The 14808-nt window shown below is 38.2% G+C and overlaps 6 non-coding genes across 6 annotated transcripts; all 6 read left to right on the top strand.

Annotated features, from left to right (window-relative positions):
- The first annotated feature begins 680 nt into the window (after positions 1-680).
- trnat-ugu (transfer RNA threonine (anticodon UGU)) lies at positions 681-754 on the top strand. Its single transcript has one exon. It is a non-coding gene; the product is annotated as a tRNA-Thr (tRNA).
- Positions 755-1028: 274 nt separating this feature from the next.
- Positions 1029-1102, top strand: trnat-agu (transfer RNA threonine (anticodon AGU)). The gene has a single exon. It is a non-coding gene; the product is annotated as a tRNA-Thr (tRNA).
- Positions 1103-1180: 78 nt separating this feature from the next.
- trnar-ucu (transfer RNA arginine (anticodon UCU)) lies at positions 1181-1269 on the top strand. The gene is given in 2 exon segments: positions 1181-1217; positions 1234-1269. It is a non-coding gene; the product is annotated as a tRNA-Arg (tRNA).
- A 1099-nt stretch (positions 1270-2368) lies between these two features.
- On the top strand, positions 2369-2442 carry trnat-ugu (transfer RNA threonine (anticodon UGU)). The gene has a single exon. It is a non-coding gene; the product is annotated as a tRNA-Thr (tRNA).
- A 274-nt stretch (positions 2443-2716) lies between these two features.
- On the top strand, positions 2717-2790 carry trnat-agu (transfer RNA threonine (anticodon AGU)). The gene has a single exon. It is a non-coding gene; the product is annotated as a tRNA-Thr (tRNA).
- Positions 2791-3494: 704 nt separating this feature from the next.
- trnat-ugu (transfer RNA threonine (anticodon UGU)) lies at positions 3495-3568 on the top strand. The gene has a single exon. It is a non-coding gene; the product is annotated as a tRNA-Thr (tRNA).
- Positions 3569-14808: the final 11240 nt, after the last annotated feature.

Below are 14808 nucleotides of genomic sequence, written 5' to 3'. Positions count from 1 at the left end.
CACCTCACTTGGGAACAGCAGGTCCTAGGTCCGAATCCAAACTGCACCTTTTCCTCAGATTATGTGAGAGTGGCTTTCTGATCTGAAAATCTTTGCACGGCCAATAGCATATGTTTGTCCTGATTTCCATTTTCCGAGCTGACACTGGGTTTGGATGTAAAGCAACTGGAGGTTCCTAAAACACTTAACACATGATTAAGGATAGATAAAATAAAAATAAATTCATGTTTTTTTTTTTTTTCCTTCGATCTTGAACAGAGGCCAGGGTACCCGTAAGGTTTGAGACATAATCCTCCAGACTCTAAAAGACCACGTCCATCTTGTCAGCATTTTCTGCATCCTGACATGCTGGGTTCGGTTGTGTATTAGTTATGTCTTCTTCGATTTTTTTTATCATGCAAATGTCTCTCACAAACGAGCTTTGCGGCGCTGTGTCTTAGCTAGTCAAAGGGCCTGTCTTGTAAACAGGAGATCCTGGGTCAAATCCCAGCAGTGCCTTAGTCCAGATGGTGCTTGTGCTTGGTTCACAGAGCTTAACGGAATGAATCATGAAATTGTAGAGCTTTGAGGTGTAGTGGGTAGTGCGACAAATAGACTTAAGCAACCTCTTTGGTTGTCTCTTTAAGACATGCCGTCTTTTTAGTCTCTGTGCAAAAACGTCTCGTTACCTTTTTGGTGTTGGAGCTGTGGCTTAGTTGGTCAAAGCGCCTGTCTTGTAAACAGGAGATCCTGGGTTCAAATCCCAGCAGTGCCTAATGTACAGGTGCCGCAATTGCTTCTTCTCAAGAATTACGAGTGTTTACGCGGCGAGCTGTTTAGCAGACTTTTTCTTAACAACTCTCAAATCCTTAAGAACGCTGCTCGTTTAAGAGGGCTATGGACAATGGCTCTATGTAGCATGCTGTGGTAATGCGTAACCAATTGGACTTTAATATTTCAAGTAGAGACATTCACACATGCAGCGCTACCGTTGTGTTTTTTTATTTTATTTTTTTCAATTGAACAATTAGCCTCTCTCGTACCTATCTGGCACTGTGGCTTAGTTGGTCAAAGCGCCTGTCTAGTAAACAGGAGATCCTGGGTTCGAATCCCAGCAGTGCCTAGTCCGCATCGAGCAAAACTTTTATGGGCTAGAGGGTGCCAAAAGGTGCTTCCTGTGCAACAGTGCTACAGGTAGCAGGGCTCTGTGGCGCAATGGATAGCGCATTGGACTTCTAGGCTGTGAGCTAAGTCATTCAAAGGTTGTGGGTTCGAGTCCCACCAGAGTCGCCAGCTTTGTCCTTTTTCATCACTGACTTAGGTGTGGTGCGTTTCCAACATTTTAGGCATCTGTCCATCCCGTTTTGCTTCTTTCTTTCATTGCGCAGTGCAGGCTCAGATACTAAGGTACTCTACAATGAAGCTGATGACTTAATTGAGCTGTTTTAAATAAGGGAGATTAGAAAATGGCGCAGGGCTGAGTGGGCTTGAGGAATGACTCGAGGGCAACCTGTGGTTTCGGGGCAAAAGTGACTACCACCTATCGATCAGATCAAGCCTTTTGTCGTACAAGAGCCTCTTTCTGCAAGTGCAAAGTAATTGAGTAGAAAGCATAGTAAACATCGCTTTTCCCCCACTGTCTTTGATGAAACTGTGTTTGGAAGTATTGTATCCAGAGGTTTTTTCTTTTAGTGCTGAGACTAAGTTGGCCAGAGCACCTCTCTTGGGAACAGCAGGTCCTAGGTCCGAATCCAAACTGCACCTTTTCCTCAGATTATGTGAGAGTGGCTTTCTGATCTGAAAATCTTTGCACGGCCAATAGCATATGTTTGTCCTGATTTCCATTTTCCGAGCTGACACTGGGTTTGGATGTAAAGCAACTGGAGGTTCCTAAAACACTTAACACATGATTAAGGATAGATAAAATAAAAATAAATTCATGGTTTTTTTTTCCTTCGATCTTGAACAGAGGCCAGGGTACCCGTAAGGTTTGAGACATAATCCTCCAGACTCTAAAAGACCACGTCCATTTTGTCAGCATTTTCTGCATCCTGACATGCTGGGTTCGGTTGTGTATTAGTTATGTCTTCTTCGATTTTTTTTATCATGCAAATGTCTCTCACAAACGAGCTTTGCGGCGCTGTGTCTTAGCTGGTCAAAGGGCCTGTCTTGTTAACAGGAGATCCTGGGTCAAATCCCAGCAGTGCCTTAGTCCAGATGGTGCTTGTGCTTGGTTCACAGAGCTTAACGGAATGAATCATGAAATTGTAGAGCTTTGAGGTGTAGTGGGTAGTGCGACAAATAGAGTTAAGCAACCTCTTTGGTTGTCTCTTTAAGACATGCCGTCTTTTTAGTCTGTGCAAAAACGTCTCGTCCCCTTTTCGGTGTTGGCGCTGTGGCTTAGTTGGTCAAAGTGCCTGTCTTGTAAACAGGAGATCCTGGGTTCAAATCCCAGCAGTGCCTAATGTACAGGTGCCGCAATTGCTTCTTCTCAAGACTTACGAGTGTTTACGCGGCGAGCTGTTTAGCAGACTTTTTCTTAACAACTCTCAAATCCTTAAGAACGCTGCTCGTTTAAGAGGGCTTTTGACATTGGCTCTATGTAGCATGCTGTGGTAATGCGTAACCAATTGGACTTTAATATTTCAAGTAGAGACATTCACACATGCAGCGCTACCGTTGTGTTTTTTATTTTCATTTTTTTCAATTGAACAATTAGCCTCTCTCATACCTATCTGGCGCTGTGGCTTAGTTGGTCAAAGCGCCTGTCTAGTAAACAGGAGATCCTGGGTTCGAATCCCAGCAGTGCCTAGTCCGCATTGAGCAAAGCTTTTATGGGCTAGAGGGTGCCAAAAGGTGCTTCCTGTGCAACAGTGCTACAGGTAGCAGGGCTCTGTGGCGCAATGGATAGCGCATTGGACTTCTAGGCTGTGAGCTAAGTCATTCAAAGGTTGTGGGTTCGAGTCGCCAGCTTTGTCCTTTTTCATCAATGACTTAAGTGTGGTGCGTTTCCAACATTTTAGGCATCTGTCCATCCCGTTTTGCTTCTTTCTTTCATTGCGCAGTGCAGGCTCAGATACTAAGGTACTCTACAATGAAGCTGATGACTTAATTGAGCTGTTTTAAATAAGGGAGATTAGAAAATGGCGCAGGGCTGAGTGGGCTTGAGGAATGACTCGAGGGCAACCTGTGGTTTTGGGGCAAATGTGACTACCACCTATCGATCAGATCAAGCCTTTTGTCGTACAAGAGCCTCTTTCTGCAAGTGCAAAGTAATTGAGTAGAAAGCATAGTAAACATTGCTTTTCCACCACTGTCTTTGATGAAACTGTGTTTGGAAGTATTGTATCCAGAGGTTTTTTCTTTTAGTGCTGAGACTAAGTTAGCCAGAGCACCTCTCTTGGGTGTAGTGGGTAGTGCGACAAATAGAGTTAAGCAACCTCTTTGGTTGTCTCTTTAAGACATGCCGTCTTTTTAGTCTTTGTGCAAAAACGTCTCATCCCCTTTTCGGTGTTGGCGCTGTGGCTTAGTTGGTCAAAGTGCCTGTCTTGTAAACAGGAGATCCTGGGTTCAAATCCCAGCAATGCCTAATGTACAGGTGCCAGAAATGCTTCTTCCCAAGAATTACGAGTGTTTACGCGGCGAGCTTTTTAGCAGACTTTTTCTTAACAACTCTCAAATCCTTAAGAACGCTGCTCGTTTAAGAGGGCTTTGGACAATGGCTCTATGTAGCATGCTGTGGTAATGCGTAATCAATTGGACTTTAATATTTCAAGTAGAGACATTCACACATGCAGCGCTACCGTTGTATGTTTTTTATTTTATTTTTTCAATTAAACAAGTAGCCCCTCCTATGGTTATCTGGTGCTGTGGCTTAGTTGGTCAAAATACCTGTCTAGTAAACAGAAGATTCTGGGTTTGAATCCCAGCCGTGCCTAGTTTGCATTAAGGAGTGCTTTTATGGGCTTGAGAGTACCAAAAATTGCTTCCTGTGCTCTATGGCGCAGGGCTCTATGGCGCAATGGATAGCGCATTGGATTTCTAGGCTGTGAGTTAAGTCATTCAAAGGTAGTGTGTTCAAGTCCCACCAGAGTTCCTAGCTTAGTCCTTTTTTATCACTGACTTAGGTGTGGTGCGTTTCCAACATTTTAGGCATCTACAATGAAGCTGATGACTTAATTGAGCTGTTTTAAAAAAGGGAGTTTAGAAAAAGGCGCAGGGCTGAGTGGGCTTGAGGAATGACTCGAAGGTAACCTGTGGTTTTGGGCAAAAGTGACTACCACCTATTGTTGAGCTCAAGCCTTTTGGATTTGTCGTACAAGAGCCTCTTTCTGCAAGTGCAAAGTAATTGAGTAGAAAGCATAGTAAATATTGCTTTCCCCCCACTGTCTTAGATCAGTGGTCGGGAACCCATGGCTTTTTGACCAAAATATGTGCTGTCTGCCTTAAATAATATCTTAACGTTTAAAAAAATGATAACCATCAGATAACTAGAAATCAGTTTCCTATTGAAAATACAATTACAGTTCCCTCGTTATTGTAATTTTTGCAGGAAAAAGAATAAAAACGTTTCGAACAATGCTTGTGTGCTGCGCTGTGAATAAACTTTTGTTTCTATGGTAACCGTGCGCTCGTAAATTTAAACAACATGAGTGGTGATGATTGCAAAAAGAAGTAATCCTGAAGAACATCGAAAGTTTCAAAATGAGTGGACAGAAACATTTACTTTCATTGAAAGCTCTGGTGCTCTGCCCTGTCTGATCTGCACAGAACGTATTTCCTCTTTTAAAAAAATCAAATGTTAAGAGACATTTTGAAACCCACTATGCAGCTTTTGCGGCAAAGTACCAGCTAAGCGAAAGCAGAAAGAAGGCGTGTGAGCTCCAGCATAAAGTGCAAACCAGACAAAAACAACAGGGGCAGGACGGGAGTTTGGACAGGGGCATCTGGGAGTTCGAGTGCTGCGAGCTTTGCTTGCCTCATTGCAGATCACAAGGCAAATGAAACCTTTCATAGATTGCGAATAAGTCATGTGTGTTAAGTACGCAAATGAACTGTTTGCAGCAGGGCTTAATTTGAGCTGGATCTTGGTCCGGGAAATGTCAGATATTCGTGTTTTGCGTTTAGGTATTTTTTTTTTCATTGATCCGGCATTAACTGGTGCATGTTGAATACCTGCATGCCTGTGTGCGCGTAAGAGAGAGTGTGAGAGAGAGAGTGAGATAGAGAAAGAGGGAGAGAGAGAGTGAGATAGAAAGAGAGAGAGAGAGAGGGAGAGAGATTGTGAATAAGTCAGAGTAAAAAACAGCAAGCAAACTGTGTTGAGTGTGTGTGTGTGTGCACACACATAAAGGTAGTCACTTTTGACCAATCAGCTTTCTTACATTTACAATCACTTTTATTGGTTGGTTATTATTGTTTCGCGCGCAGTGAGAAGCGTAAATAAATAATGGCATAGTGGCCTACCTAAATAATAACCATTTTTTTCAAAATGCCAGAGGCAGTCAAGCATATAAATATATTTAAACACGAGTAAATCTGATAATGAGCTTGATTAAGGTAAGATGAAACTGCTCGAATGGATCAGGAGACAGACGCAAAGCGATCTCAAGTCAGCCAGAAAACAATGACTGAAGAGGTATCTGTGGGCTCATCTTGAAGTTTAGACAGAGGGAGTCATTTTCGCTTGGCACATAATAGTGAAGTGAACTTAATGTGAGTGATGTTAGTAAACTGAATAGTGATGTTTTGTTTCGTGCTTTTTTCGCTATAACACTGAGTAACGCCATTGTCCTGACATTTCAGATTATGCTACCAACACGATATATATATATATATATATATATATATATATATATATATATATATATATATATATATATATATATATATATATATATATATATAGTTATTTTGTAATTTTTTTTTTTTCCTTCACTTCATCAATTGGTGAAGTTTTTTTCCTCGCCACTGTCCTCACTGCCTTTGCTCGGATCGGGAATTGTGGAGCAGCGCATCAATGGATTTGCTCTACAGTGTTTGAACTTTCAACAGTGAAAATTACACCACACTGAACTAAACTAACCTGAACTTCAACTCTGAAATCTGGACTTTACTAGAACTATGTTAAGCTGCTTTGACACAATCTACACTGTAAAAGCAGTATCTAAATAAACAAGAACTGCATTGAATTCACAAATGAACCATTATTTGCACAGGATTCCCACTTTAAGCCAAATATAAAACACCCAAAACTTCACTGACTGAACTATGAATTTCCATGACATCGTCCATGTCTGATCGTCCACTCAGGGATAATTTTGCTATACACGTCTGGATGTATAGTAACCTTATGTGTGTGTATTTTCTCCTCATATAGCGTCCATAAAAAAATCTGCAAAGCTGTTTCCCACTGGAACTTGGCCAGTCAGACACTGCGGTAACTTGAGTTTGACGTTTGACATTCATTAGACATTCAGTTTCAAAACAATAAATTCTTTGCTCCTGTTACAGTTTGAGCCAAAACATATGTCAGATAGAGAGAAATATGCCCTTTAAAGCTAAATTCTCAATTAAAAAAAAAAAATTAATTAAATAATTTTACCATATGAAATTCTACAATAAAACCAGGACCAAAATGTTCAGAAAATCCTGGTTATTGCACAAGAACTTTATTTATTTTATAAGAATTTTAATGTATTGTAATGTAATGTAAATTTAATGTAAAATGGTATAAGTCAATTAAACTCCACTGACACCATTTGTGATATATTATTCAAATCAATTCTAAATTGTCTAAATATTATTCTCTATAATGCACAATCTTTGTTTTTTACAGTTATGCCTTTGTTGATTTCATATACAGTAATAAATCCATATTTTCAGTATATCAGATACACTGAAACACATTAATTAAACTGACACCATTTGAGATAAAATATTCTAAAATTGTCTGAACATTATCCTCTATGATGCACAAGCTGTTTTTACGGTTATGCCTTTGTTGATTTCAGGGGCATAGCAGACATTTTAAAAGTGGGTGGACAGCTGAATGAGATCCAAAAGTTTACGTTCATATAATTAGTAACCACTTTTTCCTTAATGGTCTGTCTCTAAAAGTGGGTGATGTACATACCTGTCAACATTGGGATGTGAAAATAAGGGATATATCCCCCCCATAATAAGGGATTCCCCTGACCCCCCAACCCCCCCCCCCTTTTTTTTAAATCCCCAAATTAATACATATGTTCATTTGGAGCAGTTTCATTGTAAATAGACAGTTAAATGGCCAGTAATACGTTGTATCATTATTATTATTTACAAAAGAAAAATTAAATATTATACATTAGCAGCAAATACATTAGCAAACTGTTCAACTTATTAAAATTAATAGCTATTATAATTAAATAGAATCAAGCTATCGAACCTCATTAGCCGTTTCTTCACTGTATAACTTACACATTCTGATTAAAGAGCAACAAATTCTCTTATTTCTTTAGATTTTTTTCTTTTCATTACATTAAACAACAGTGTCAAAAATGCACACATCTAACATTATAATGAAAGCTTTCGATTGCTTTCCCAAATTTTATGCTCATTTAGGACGAATTTAGTTGTGTTTGAAAAAAAAAAACCCACCAAGATCGACATCTTTAGATACTATTATTATTAATTATGTGTATATGTCTGTTTAAACACGCAACCAAATCCCAGACTTTCGCTTCACTTCAAATCGCGTGTACAGAATCCGTTTGTGAAACAGCATCTATTTATCACTTTGAAGCACGTCAGCAGTCAGCTGACAGTTTTGAGGATTGCATTTAAAGGATAGACGGCACCTGTAATGAAAAGGAAAGGGAATCCCGCTGTTTTTACATTTATTTCAGTGTTTTCAAGCCTAAACAAAGCAAAAGCACAGAACACTCACATTTAAGAGCAAAGGGCGGCCCCTAGTGGTTCGGCAGTATGGGTTGCATATAGGGAGTCTCGGTTCTTTAATGTTTATTTGCCACCCTTCAGAGAAAGACTGAAAATACGGGAAAATACTTTTACGGGATGATAGCGGGATAGAACTATAAAATACGGGAGAATCCCGGGAAAAATAAGAGGGTTGACAGGTATGGTGATGTATCCCCCCACCCCCCATCCCCCCAGTTGCTACGCCCCTGGTTGATTTTATATACAGTACTGAATCTATATTTTCAGTATATCGGATACACTATAAACATTTAAACTAATTAAACTTTGACACCATTTGAGATAAAATATTTAAATCAACTCTAAAGATTTTTAAATATTATTCTCTATGATGCACAAGCTTTGTTTTTACAGTTATGCCTTTGTTGATTTCATATACAGTACTGAATCCCTATTTTCAGTGTATCAGATACACTGTAAACACTTAAATTAATTATACTTTGACACCATTTGAGATAAAATATTAAAATCAACTCAAAATTTATCTGAATATTATTCTCTATAATACACAAGCTTTATTTTTACAGTTATGCCTTTGTTGATTTTATATACAGTAATAAAACCTTATTTTCAGTATATCGGATACACTTTCAACACTTAAATCAAATAAACTCTGACACACTTTAAGATAAAATATTCAAATCGACTAAAATTGTCAGAATATTAATCTCTATGATGCACAAGCTTTTCTTTTTACAGTTATGCCTTTGTTGATTTTATATATTCTATATTTTCAGTACATCGGATACATATAAACACTTAAATGCATTAAACTCTGACACCATTTGAGATAAAATATTCAAATCAACTCTAAAATTGTCAAAATATTGATATCTAAGATGCACAAGTGCACAAGCATTGTTTTTTACAGTTATGCCTTTGTTGATTTTATATTCAGTAATAAAACCCTATTTTCAGTATATCGGACTAAGGGTGTCACGATCCTCCAAATCCTCGACTCGATTACATTTTCTAAAGTCTAAAGTCACGATTCGATTCCATTTTCGTTTTTTTATGCAATATAATAATATCTGACCTTTGTGCGCTGTGACAGTCATGAAGCTCTGTGTTGCTCTGAAGGTCCAGCAATCTCAAGGCTACTAAATGTGCACTGCTAAGACCTTCAATAAGTTTCTCCTTCACATTATTGTACATGGAGAGTATCACCATAGCTGTGAGATGCGTCCTACTTGGGATTTCGTAGCGCGGTTCTAGCACGTTAATTAAATACCTAAAACTGAAGTTTTCTACCACTGAATAAGGTCGCATATCCGCAGCTATGAGTACTCCTACCACGCTTGTAATTGCCTTTGCACGTGTTGAGTTACCTGAAAGTTTTATTCCAAATGAAGACGGGAGAGTAGTTTGTGTTACACTTGTCGGTGTAACAGATAAATCTGTTTTTGTGGTGCCTGCGGAGATGCCCTGCCATGTTAGTCATGCTGCCGGTGAAATAATGTGGTATACGTACTAGGGTTGGGCGATGTCGACCAAATTGGCATCGTACGATGTCTAATATGAAACATTGCGATGGACGATGGCATCGTTGTCATAGGCGGCGGTGAATTAATTATTTGTTGCCTACCTTTTAAACTACCTGACCCGCATGGTCTTTGTTTTACCCATAAACAAATCATACAGTAAATGAATAAAGATAAGTTACACACATATTTACCACCTGTCAATCACTTTTTCCGCGGGACTCGTGAATAGGCGTGAATAGGCAGAGTGATCTGTGTTCTTATAATGGCGTCGGTAAAAAAGGTGCACAACCAACAGGAACCAGCCAACAGTATCTGAGGTGTTCGCTAAAATTACTAAGTACAAGTGTGAAAGTGAAAGATTGAAGCAGTCTCCTGACCCGCTGACAGCCTGGACCCGCTGTCTCGAGCGCATGACAGTGTGTGTGTCTGTCTCTGTGCCTATTAAATTAAATAAATAATGAACACACCTTTACACTCACAGACGAGCTGTAGTTCCCTGTCAGACTCACGCAGGTGCAGAGAAGGAGTGAGACGTTACTTCCCGCGCATGGCAGAAATACGGAAAAACAACTGTAAATTAACAGAGAAAATATTTACTGGTAAGGAGAATGCATTAAAATGTAAAAAAATAACTAAAAATTGGGTTTTTATTACATTTAATCAGTCAAAGTTCAGTTTGACCTTAAGGAAAAAATGTCGGTTCTTAACCACGGTAAAGTTAGTTTAACGTTTGACAATTATTAGACATTCGATTTCAAACCAATTCAATTCTTTGCTCCAGTAATAGTTTGAGCCAAAAATATGTCAGATAGGCATAAATATGTGCCCTTTATCTTGCACAAGGCTTAATTTCTTGATTAAAAAAAAAAATTCCCCAAACAATTGAATTCAACAATTTAACCATATGAAATTATACAATAAAAGCAGGACCAAAATGTTCAGGAAAACATCCTGCTTATCCTCCTAGGGCTCAGTGGCCACATATGTGGACAGCACATTTTAGCTCTTATGCTTTATGTTTTATATTTTATATTATTTTACAGACATACAGTGTCATCCTGCAATTGTTTTGCAGCATATGAAATGTCCCAAACACTATTTTAACTGTCCAAAATGGGAAAAAAAATGTTGTTTTTAGTAATAGTCAAAACATGTTCAAAAATATGTGTATGTGTTATTAATGCATTAAAAACAGTCAGGAAAAAAATGCTGTGTTCAAGGCAGAAATAAAGAGGTTTTCATTCTATTACACAAAGGTGACTTTATTGTGTTTTATGGAAATTCAGACCACGAGTGGACATATATGGACACCATTTTTCTCTAAAAGTACATCATATCAAAAGATGATACTTAGGTTTTATTCTAATTACGGTCTAAAAAGCCCAAATAGCAAAGAGAAATAAAAAATGCATGTAAAAAAAAACAGCTTTGGCCTTAAGTGGTTAATGCGTAAGACTGTTTTTGTGGAATTAGCGCTTTATTTATTTTATAATGTTTTTTAAATAACTTTTAATGTAAAAACGGTAAAAGTCAATTAAACTCTGACACCATTTGAGATAAAATATTCAAATCAAATATTATTCTCTATGATGCACAAGCTTTGTTTTTGCAGTAATGCCTTTCATATACATATTTCATATGGTTGATTTGTTTAATTCATTCGTAGCTATGGTTGTTTCTTTTAAATCGAGAAATTAAGCCTTGTGCAACATAAAGGACATATATTTATCATAGACTGTGAAGATATTTATGTGTATCTTGCATATTTTGATATCAAACTATAAAAGGAGCAAATAATTTAATTGGTTTAAAACCGAACAAACTTTACCGCGGTCACACAGACTTAATACGTCGTTCAAACTAAATCTAACAATAAATACTGTCAATAAAAATATTAAATTAGTTATTAATATGCGAACGGAAACACGGACGGCCACGTGCTGTTAAAATAGCATTCACTGATTAATTTGTCATCGAAATACACCTCCAGCACGATATATCAACCAAACTAGCCAATATAATGTCACAACCTTTGAATGCTAGCCCTTGTTAAATGCACTGTAGGCTACAAAGAAAACATTTTATATTTCCATTAAATAATAAACACACCTTTACACCTTTACACTCACAGACGAGCTGAAGTTCCCTGTCAGACTCACGCAGGTGCAGAGAAGGAGACGTTACTTCCCACACATGGCAGTTTAAAAAATATGGACAAACAACTGTAAATTAACAGAGAACATGTTTACTGGTAAGGAGAATGCATTAAAATGTAAATAAAAACATTAGGTAAATGCTCGTTTGTATTACATTTAATCAGTCATAGTTTAATTTGACCTTAAGGGAAAAACGTCGGTTCTTGTTATCCAACTTAGTTCACTGTTGTACTTTGTCAATAATCATTTAAAGTAACGATAAAAAGGTAATAAAGCAGTCTTTTAACTTACATATTGTGATTTTTTTTTATTAATAGTACTTACCAGGGGAGAACAGAGGAAGATCTACGTCCTGGTGTCCATCAAACTCCACGCTGCCTGACCTGCGATCCCGGTGTTGTGCCGAAAACTGTGACCAGAGGGCGCTGTTCAGTAAAAATTTCACTCGGGATGTCGGGAACGTGCTTGTCGCTCATGCACGCGAACGTGAACGCGCAGACACTGAAATCAAGCGACCAGCGTCGAGCGGTGCTGTAAATTGATCTTTTATATCCTGGGATATAGAAAACAGGTCCATGGAAGAACTTTAATGTAGTCCTGATATGTTGACCATCCAAATTCTTGTAAAGTAAAATATTCTGTCGCTGTCTCCTGATAGACTCGTAGTTTGTAGGTTTCGTTATGAAATAGTTTATGCGTTCCAGATTCAAACTACTGACATATGACACTGTAGATCAGCTTGACGGAATCTGAGGTAACATTCATAGCCATCTAAATATTCTACTGCATATGGCAGATTACAATGTTTAAAGTTAACAAAGTCAGGCAATCTTCTTACTATTTGTATAACATTTTGACCAGATGTTAGATTAATATATATTATATCTAAACTGTGTCTGGAATCTGAAATTCAGCTTGTGAAATGCCATTTGTTTATGTTTAATAAAATAACTCATCTCATATCTTATGCATCTAAAGCATATTGACCAGATATTTATTTACAAATGCTGTAGTCACTGAATCTGAAATTAATAGCCATAGACCCTTTTTTATTTTCATATGAATGATAATGTTTATTAAAATGACTCATGACGCTCCTCCAAATGATCTGATTTTCTGAAATCTTTAGAAAGGTCTTTGACTCTGACAGATAAAAATATATGCCTACAGAATTCTTATTTCTCTTTTTCTCTAAGGATGCATGTTTGACGTCTTTAGAAACAACAGGGTCAAAATTAGTGATTAGACATTACAGAAATCTTGCACCCTACAATTTGCAGTAATGTTTACATGTCAGCAACTGGTATAAGTCTCCATAATATGGAGATTTTGCTCCATATTGACATGATAGCATCACGCAGTTGCTGCAGATTTGTCAGCTGCACATCCATGATGCCAATCTCCCATTCCACCACATTCCAAAGGTGCTCTATTGGATTGAGAACTGGTGACTGTGAAGGCCATTTGCGTACAGTGAACTCATTGTCATGTTCAAGAAACCAGTCTGAGATGATTGGCGCTTTAAAACATGGTGCATTATCCTGCTGGAAGTAGCCATCAGAAGATGGAGACACTGTGGTCATAAAGGGATGAACAGTGGCACCCAGTGTGGTGTTCTGCTGCAGTAGCCCATCAGGCTGAAGGTTGGACGTGTTGTGTGTTTAGAGATGCTCTTCTATCATGTCAATATGGACCAAAATATATGAGGAATATTTCCAGTACCTTGTTGAATCTATGCCACGAAAGATTAAGGTGTGCTACTAGTAAGGTGTACCTAATAAAGTGGCCAGTGAGTTAAAGTTTAAGTCTCTGAATAAAAAATTAATGGAAGTTCCCTGATTGATGGTGAAGAGGGGCGTTTTTCAACTCGTTACCCGATACTTGCACCATTGATTCTGATCGATCCTGTGGTCTTTTAACAAATGTTGTGAATGTGCTCTTCTCCTGGCTATCTTCATCAGCTCGTTCTCATCCTGGATCAGCAAACGTGCAACAGACTAGGAGCTGATTAAACTAGGTCAAGCCCTGCTTTTTCTGTTACCCTGGCTTTCTTGATTACACTTTCGTGCAATACCCCTCTGGTAGTGTCTAGTGTCATATTGGTATCTGGTTAACTCCCCAAAGTCATTGAAATGCATTCATGGTTGGTGATTGGATTAGCGTTAGACTGAATAGCTTTACATCAGTGGTGTCAAACTTAATTCCCTAAGGGCCATAGCCCTGTAGAGTTTAGTTCCAGGCCTGCTTCAACACACCTGTCTGTAGGTATCGAACAAGCCTGACGCACTCAATTCGTTTGATCAGGTGCGTTTGATTAGGGTTGGAGCTAAACTGTGCAGAGCTGCGGCCCTCCAGGAACTGAGTTTGACACCTGTGCTTTACATGGACAGAGGAAAAATTAAGAGCAGTTTAAAACAAACAACACAAATTGCAAAATCTTAGGCCTTAAATCGACTGAAATATTAACACATTAAGGAGTATATGTGTAGTTTCAGCTCAAAATAGCCCACAGATAATGTTTGCAACTCTCTGAAACTGACCCTTTTTGGCTTCGATCCTAATTGTGGCGTTATGGTGACTGTCGCTTTAAATGCTGAAAGAGGCTAAATTATCATTTGCAGTTGTTTATATGTCAAAACATGTCTTTTTGACTCAAGGTCCATACTGACTCCAAAGGCAGATACTGATACGATCAGGGCCTGGTCTGTGGATTTTACGATGTGGTCACATGTTGATTGGTCTCAGTATTTGGGCTTTAGTCACATGGTCAAGAAAGATACAAAAATAGGTGGTAAACCTGGGCTCTTTTCTGTCTCTGCACTTTCCTGCTCTGCTCCTCTCCTCCTTTGGAGTCTTCTCTGACTCTACTTAAATCAGGCTAACTTCTGGGCCAGCTCTCTTTGTCTCCCTCTCTCCCTCCCCCTGTGTCTCTTCAACCTCTGGTAACTTTATTTTAAATTAAGCTGGGTACAATTATTATCATGTTTTCATCATTTAATATTTTAATATTTTAACATTTTATACAGTTATTTGTACTTAATTCAGTTAAATAAATCATTTCATTATCAAGTATTTGTGAATTACTTCTGATTTAACATCAACATTTAATTGTTCCATATTGCAATAAAATCACATAATATCAACACTCTCCCACATTTTAAATTATTAATCCTGCCCTTATTTCCATTTTTGGTATAAGATTGCAGAAGAAT

The sequence above is a fragment of the Danio aesculapii genome, chromosome 2 (genome assembly GCF_903798145.1).
Source record: "Danio aesculapii chromosome 2, fDanAes4.1, whole genome shotgun sequence".
Lineage (NCBI taxonomy): Eukaryota > Metazoa > Chordata > Actinopteri > Cypriniformes > Danionidae > Danio > Danio aesculapii.
The sequence above is the reverse complement of the archived record's forward strand: the minus strand, read 5'-3'. Positions and strand labels throughout refer to the sequence as shown.